We start from the raw sequence: 8,758 nt of genomic DNA on the forward strand, positions 1-8,758 counted from the left end.
AAATAAATATATAGATATAAATCTAAATTACAAGTATACATAGATATTAATACGAATTAATAAAATGAACTCCAAACAATTGGAATTATTAATGTAAAAATAAAATATAGAACAAATAAGTTGCTAGTAGAATATATATATATTTATATACATGAATTATGAACATAAATAATATTATATGTATTGTAAATCATAAATATTAAATATTTAATATAAGTTATTATATAATATATATTATATAATTAGTGACTAGGATGAAATTCATAAATTATAATAATTTGAATTACAAGTTTGAATAGAATCGTTATGTTAATATTATTAACACTAGTTACATTATAAACACTAATATGAATATTTGAATAATTAATAAAATATATATATGAATATGTAAAACCTGATATGTACGAGTAAAATTAATATTATTGACATTATTATTATTATTATCACTTTATTTAAAAATCATGACTACCATTATTTTTTTTTTCATTATCACTAGTAATACTAATAGTATTATTTTTTTTATTTTTATTAAAATAATACAACTTGTTATATTTATCATGAATGCTATTAATAATACTGTTTATTAATATTAAAAATATTACTATTAATATATTTAACTGTATTACTATTTATTGTTAAATAAATTGTTATTAATATAATTATTATTATTATTTATTATATAATATATAATGTAAATATAAAGATAGTAGTGGGATCTTATTTTTTTTTCAACATCTGCTTTTTTTTTTTTTTGTTTCTTCTTCAACCCGTGAGCATACCTTTCCATATCAGTTGGTACAAATCAAATCCTAAACTGTTACTGTCATATTACTCAAGTAATTACATATATTATATACTGCAAATTGATGAACTCGATATTAAAGAAAACCCTGTATTTTTTTCCTCTGTCGTTAAACCTTTTTAAGCATGAACACAATTTCTATGAATCTTCAAAAAGTGTTAATGCAGTTTTGTTAGGATTCTCACACTCAATGTTTCTGCAAAGTTTCATCAATCAATTTCTAATATCGAATAAGAATTTTCAAGTCAAAGTTTTGATATCAAAAAGTCAAATGATTTTCTATGAACAAATTCGAGTAATAGGTTACGATTCTGATGCAATTGATGATTCTCGTGTATTCCATTGTCGATTTGAAAGATAGTTTATGAAGATTTCGAAGTCTAAAAACGTTGCAATGTCGAAATCAAATTTTTTTTTTCTCTCTGTGTTACCGTCGCTGGTCAGCAGCTTTATTTTTTATTTTTATTTTGCTTTTAAAACAATGATATCATAATTAGCTAAAACTTGTTTCGTTTACGTTTTTAAATCTAAACTTTTAAGTTGTTGATTGTATTTAATCTATAAGTATTGATCGAGTTCCAATTTGATGAGGAAGAAGATGAACACTAGTCACAGTTTATATGTTTGGGTGTGGGATAAATATCAGAAAGAGCATCGATGGAGCAGTGGTCTAGGGTCTTTTCGGGTAGACGTGAGGTCGTGGGTTCGAGCCCGACTCGGGACAGTTTGTTTTTTTTTATGGCTTAATGAGGTAGTTTCCTAATTTAATGATTATTATTATTGTTGTTATGATCATTATTATTATTATTATTAATATTATTATTATTATTAAGGTTATTATAATTATCATAACTAATAAAGTAGTAATTATCATTATTATTATTTTTAGTTACACTTATAGTTATTATTATAACAATTGCTAGGTTTATTTATTATTATCACTATCATGATGAAAAGTAATATTACTATCATTAATAATAGTATTATTATTATTAAAACTATTACCATTAGTAATAAAATTATAGTCAGTATTATTATTATTAACATAGGTATCATTATTAACAATATCGTTATTAATAGTATTATCATTATTAGTCTTAGTAATAAAAATGTTATCTTTAGAATTATTATTATTATCATTGTTATTATTATAATTGTTTTAACAACTAATATATGTATTATTAGGAGAACATAAATACCATGATTAATATTAGAATTAGTATCACTTTTAGTATTATTATTATTATTATTATTATTATTATTATTATTATTATTATTATTATTATTATTATTATTATTATTATTATTATTATTATTATTATTATTATTATTATTATTATCAGTAACATAGGTATTATTATATATAGTAGCATTAATATCATTAATATAATCATTAGTATTATAAAATTTATTATTATTATTATTATTATTATTATTATTATTATTATTATTATTATTATTATTATTATTATTATTATTATTATTATATGTTTTAATATATATATATGAATAATATAGGTTCGTGAATTCGAGGCCAACCCTACGTTTGTTCAATGTCGTTATATGTATTTTTACTACAAAATACATTAGGTGAGTTTCATTTGCCTTTTTACCCTTTATATTTTTGGGCTGAGAATACATGCGAAAGTTTTATAAATGTTTTACGAAATAGACACAAGTAATCGAAACTACATTATATGGTTGAATGATCAAAATCGAATATGCCCCTTTTTATTAAGTCTGGTAATCTAAGAATTAGGGAACAGACACCCTAATTGACGCGAACTCTAAAGATAGATCTATCGGGCCCAACAAGCCCCATCCAAATTACGGATGCTTTAGTACTTCGAAATTTATATCATGTCCGAAGGACGATCCCGAAATGATGGGGATATTCTTATATACACATTGTGAATGTCGGTTACCAGGTGTTCAATCCATATGAATGATATTTTTGTCTCTATGTATGGGACGTATGCTTATGAGAAATGGAAATATGAAATCTTGTGGTCTATTGAAATTATGAAATGATTACTTATGTTAAACTAATGAACTCACCAACCTTTTAGTTGACACTTTAAAGCATGTTTATTCTCAGGTATTAAAGAAACCTTCCGCTGTGCATTTGCTCATTCTAGAGATATTACTTGGAGTCATTCATGACATATTTCAAAAGACGTTGCATTCGAGTCGTTGAGTTCATCAAGATTATTATTAAGTCAATTATAGTTGGATATATTATAAGATGGTATGCATGTCGTCAACTTTCGATGTAATGGAAGATTGTCTTTTCAAAAACGAATGCAATGTTTGTAAAAATGTATCATATAGTGGTCAAGTACCTCACGATGTAATCAACTGTTATGAATCATTTATAATCGATATAGACTTCGTTCTGGTGGATTAGGACGGGTCCTTTCACTTTTCTGGCATACGACTCATTCGAGGTGGATCTGGTGGGTTTCTAAAGGAAACACACGGTCGGGGTGTCCCTGCCAAGCGTACACCTTTTTTTACATAATTTAACTTATACTCGATTACCCAAAAGCGTGACTCAACCAGGTCACTCTTGTAAAACACAAGTTTCACCGATCTCCCAAGTGTAACTGGCTAACTGCACGATTGTGCAATCTAGAGTATCACCCAATCTCCAATCAATGATAATACGTTGGTGATGTCATGGTGGCCGTGAATGGAAGAAACTATACAAATAAACAAGAACGAAATTTCAATAAACCCTAAACAGATGCGCATCTTGAGACTTTAAGTGATACTAATTCTTCTTAAAACTTGACTATAAACCCAAATAATCTATTATTTATATAACTAACTAATAACTTGGATAAGAAGATATGTCTTCTCTAAAAGTTAAAAGATACATATGATAATGCTAAAAACGAACATATATTTCATAGCATTATCCTTCAAGAAAGACAAGCTTTTAGTTGCAATTGTTCTATTTACAAGTGATATTCGTTTTAAATAATAAAAGGTGAAGAGAAAAGACAGATTCGACGATTTGAAGACGCAAACGACCAAAAAGCTAAAAAGTACAAAGTGCAATCCAAGTGGTTCAATTTATTGGTGAGAAACGTCTAAAAGTTACAAGAGTACGAGCCGTGAAACGCAAAGTACAAGATATTAAATCGTACGAAAGGACGTTCGAAAATCCAGAATCGAGACATGAACCAACTATCAACGCGCGACTCAACGGAACTGAAAGTACAAGTCAACTATGCACATGAATATAATATTATATATATATAATTATATAAAATTATATATATTATATTATATTATATTATTAAAAACCGTCGGTAAACAAGAAAACAAAAGGATGTGAGCTGTCCCAAGTGGCCATGCGATCGCATTGCATGGAGGAACAAACTCCATGCGATCGCATGGAGTGAAAAGTCAGGCAAGATCTATAAATTCAGCATTTTTCGGACGAGTTTGATACACCTTCATCAATATCCTTCTATGCTCTCTCTCAATTATATTTATATTTTATAATTATAATTTTAAAATAAGTTAATAATAATAAGGTTATAGTGGCGAATGTTTTAAGTTTGTAAGTCAAAATTATGTCCGTGTAACACTACGCAATTAATACTCATTGTAAGTTATGTTCAACCTTTTTAAATTAATGTCTCGTAGCTAAGTTATTATTATGTTTATTTAAGCCGAAGTAATCATTATGTTGGACTAACTATAAAGACGGGGTTATTGGGCTTTGGACCATAATTGGGGTTTGGACAAAAGACCGACACTTATGGAAATTGGACTATGGGCTATTAATGGGCTTTATATTTGTTTAACTGAATGATAGTTCGTTAATTTAATATAGAGATTTACAATTTAACGTATCTATAAATAACCACATACACTCGATCGAACACGATGGGCGGGATATTTATGAATACTAATAATTGTTCATTTGACCGGACACGGGGATAGATTAATAGTCAATGGACTCATTAAAACAGGGGTGGATTACATACAAGGAAAATTGGTGTAATTGTTAACAAAGTATTAAAACCTTGGGTTACACGCAGTCGATAACCTGGTGTAATCATTAACAAAGTATTAAGACCTTGTTACAGTTTAAGTCCCCAATTAGTTGGAATATTTGACTTCGGGTATAAGGGTAATTTGACGAGAACACTCGCACTTTATATTTATGACTGATGGACTGTTATGGACAAAAACTTGATGGACATATCGAATAATCTAGGACAAAGGACAATTAACCCATGGTAATAAATTAAAATCAACACGTCGAACATCATGATTACGGAAGTTTAAATAAGCATAATTCCTTTATTTTATATCTCATCGTACTTTTATTTACTGTCATTTTATTTATTACACTTTTAATTATCGTACTTTTAACTATCGCATTTTTATTTATCGTCATTTACTTTATGCTTTAAATTAAGTTATATTTATATTTAATATTTTACATTAGGTTTTAATTGTGTCTTAAGTTCTAAAATCGACAAACCGATTACTAAACGATAAAACCCCCTTTTTATAATAATAATAATACTACTTATATATATATTTATACAAATATAGTTTAAAATATATATAGCGTTAAACTTAGCCAGCTCCCTGTGGAACAAACCGGACTTACTAAAAACTACACTACTCTACGATTAGGTACACTGCCTATAAGTGTTGTAGCAAGGTTTAGGTATATTCATTCTATAAATAAATAAATAACTTGTGTAAATTGTATCGTATTTAATAGTATTTCGTAGTAAAATATAATCTATTTCGTACTACACCTTTTACACATCAAGTATTTTTGGCGCCGCTGCCGGGGACGCCATAGAACGCTATAATTTTTTTTTTGTTTTTAAGCTATTTTTGTAAAAATATATTTACATAAGTTTTAAATAAAAACAAGAAAAAGAAAAAAAAATATATCTATATTTTTAAAGTTTAGTTAAAAAAAAGTTTATATTTTTATTTATTGTTAAAAGTTATAAAAACTAGTAAGTAATTTTTTTTAATTTATAAGTTTTATTTAAATTATTTTATTTCTATAAATTAAAAATCAGAAAAAAAATTTAGAAAAGTATTCGGGCCACCAACTGTAGCAGCCCAACATCTGATCTGGAATTATGGGCCATACGACCGCATGGCATAGCAACCTACACTCCATGCAATCGCATGGAGTGAGGTGACAGGTCTGAAACCTCAGACGTACGATTAGGGTTACGGTTATTATTATTATTATTATTATTAATTAATTGTTAATTAGGGTTTAGTTTATTTAATATTAGTTTAGTTTTAAATTAAGTTTATATTTTAAGTTTTAATTAATTATAAATTAATACTTTTATAAAATAATAATATAAAAATAATATTTTTATAAAAATAAGTAATTTTATCATTTTTTTATATCTTTTTATAAATTGTATATTTTAAACATATAATTCGTAATTTGTATTTTTTTCGTTCGTAACTAGTTTTAGGTTATAGTTTTTGCCGTAGTTCATTTATATTTCTAGATTTTTAGGCTTTGCCGTAAAATCCCTTAAGTACTTTTTCTTTAGATTAAGATTTAGACGCTTTTGAATTTTACGACGTCGCTTATCGCTTTAGTATTTAATAGATTTTAGTGCCTAATTAAGTTATTGTTGTTTTGGATATAGAATTCCTTTAAGCTTTAATACCTTTAGACAAAACTTTTAATATTTAATTTTTAGACTTTTAAGTTTCGACGCTTTACTTTCTTATTATTATTTTTTCGACCTTTTATTTTTCGACGTTTTTCGACGCACTCTTTTTCTTTCTCATTTCTACGCTCTAGTTTTTAGGACATAGAATTTTCTTTATTTTCTTTAAATTTTGACGAAAAATTATTTTAAGCGGTTAAATTGATAGACATCCAAAATTTTCTGGTTCGTAGTAATAGTTGGATTTGTTAGTGGCGAGTTGTGGGCTTCCGATTTAAAGGGTCCTGGCTACCCGCTGCATCTATTGGCTATTCGAAAAGTGGGCAAAATCAGAAAAGTCTATTAATTTGATAACTTAAATAATTTTTTTTTATTTTTATAACTAATAGGATATTCAGTGAATGCACAGAGCAAAATGTTCACCACTTTTCATACGTTCACCTCCTGTAACTCGATCAAGACATCTAGCCAATATTTTCGCCGTTGATTTTTATTTAGAATCGTCATCTAGTCGACCAAGTACTCCAATTCAAATTTCCAATAATCCATTTTTTGAACCCGACCTCACAATTGAGAACCCAGAGAATATTCAAGGACAATTCAGAGATCCTGGACCAATAATCATTCCTCCTGAACCACAAATTACTCATCCAGAGATTATCGAGGAAGAAACCATTAAATCAGAATCCTCTAGTGATTCAGATTCAACAAATTCAATCATGAAAAGTCAGGACCCTCTAAGTATGGAAGACCGAATGAGGGCTACACGCACTGGCCAAGGTCATGCAATTACTCAACCAGACATTAATGCACCAGATTACGAAATCAAAGGACAAATCCTACACATGGTAACTAATCAATGCCAATTTAGTGGTACGCCAAAAGAAGATCCAAACGAAAATCTTCGTACCTTTAATAGGATCTGTACTTTATTTAAAATCAGAGAAGTTGAGGATGAACAGATCTATCTCATGTTATTTCCCTGGACTTTAAAGGGAGAAGCCAAAGATTGGTTAGAATCGTTACCTGAAGGGGCGATTGACACATGGGATGTTTTAGTTGAAAATTTTCTTATAAGATTCTTTCCGGCATCTAAAGCCGTGAGGCTTCAAAGAGAAATTGTTACGTTCACACAAAAGCCAAATGAAACTTTATATGAAGCGTCGAAAAGATTTAGAAAGTTGTTGAGAGGATGTCCTCAACATGGTTTAGACACTTATCAAATAGTACAAATATTCTACCAAGGATGCGACATTACTACACGAAAAGACATCGACATAGCAGCTGGTGGTTCTATTATGAAGAAAACCGCAACTGAAGCTTAAAAAATTATTGATAACACAGCCTCCCACTCACATGAGTAACATCAAGAAAAAGACATCGTTAGATCATCTAAAGCGGCTAGAGCCGATTCTAGCCATGACTTTGATTCCATTTCCGCAAAGTTAGATGCTTTCGAGAGACAAATGGAAAAGATGACTAAAGATATTCACGCAATACGAATTAGTTGTGAGCAGTGTGGAGGACCACATTTGACAAAAGATTGTCTCGGTATTGAACAAACAATGGAACAAAGAGAGAATGTTTCATACATGAACCAAAGGCCTGGAAATAATTATCAGAATAATTATCAACCGCTAAGACCAAACTACAATCAAAATCAGAATTATAACCGAAATGTTCCATACAACAATCAACAAGGTCCTAGCAATCAACAAGTATCTAATAATACTTACAACTAGTAAAGACCTATTTTCCAATTAAACCACCACAAACCGATGATAAAAAAGCCAAATTTAGAAGATATGATGTCGAAACTAGTTGAATCTCAAACGCAGTTTTTCACATCTCAGAAACAAACTAATGAACAAAATGCTCAAGCATTTAGAAATCAACAGGCTTCAATCCAAAATCTGGAACAAGAAGTAAGTAACCTAGCAAGGTTGATAGGTGAAAGAAAATCGGGGAGTCTACCTATTGATACAAATGCTAACCCCCGAAATGAAACAGCTAAAGCCATTACCACGAGAAGTGGTATTACACTTAAACCACCTAAAATACCTGTAATTTCTGATGACTCTATTCCTACTACACAGGCACCACAATCTGAGCAAGATAAGGAAAAAGAACCGGTAGTTGAAAAGGTTACTGAAGATAACACAGTTAAGGCTAAACCTTATGTTAAACCGTACCAACCACCGCTTCCTTACCCGAGTAAAATGAGAAAAGAAAGACTTGAAGCCGAGCAATCCAAATTCTTGGATATGTT

At 29.0% G+C, this 8,758-nt stretch overlaps 1 non-coding gene across 1 annotated transcript; it reads right to left on the bottom strand.

Moving 5' to 3' along the window:
• Positions 1–7,592: 7,592 nt before the first annotated feature.
• On the bottom strand, positions 7,593–7,699 carry LOC139903076 (small nucleolar RNA R71). Its single transcript, XR_011777922.1, has one exon. It is a non-coding gene; the product is annotated as a small nucleolar RNA R71 (small nucleolar RNA).
• Positions 7,700–8,758: the final 1,059 nt, after the last annotated feature.

The sequence above is a fragment of the Rutidosis leptorrhynchoides genome, chromosome 3 (assembly GCF_046630445.1).
Source record: "Rutidosis leptorrhynchoides isolate AG116_Rl617_1_P2 chromosome 3, CSIRO_AGI_Rlap_v1, whole genome shotgun sequence".
NCBI classification, from domain to species: domain Eukaryota; kingdom Viridiplantae; phylum Streptophyta; class Magnoliopsida; order Asterales; family Asteraceae; genus Rutidosis; species Rutidosis leptorrhynchoides.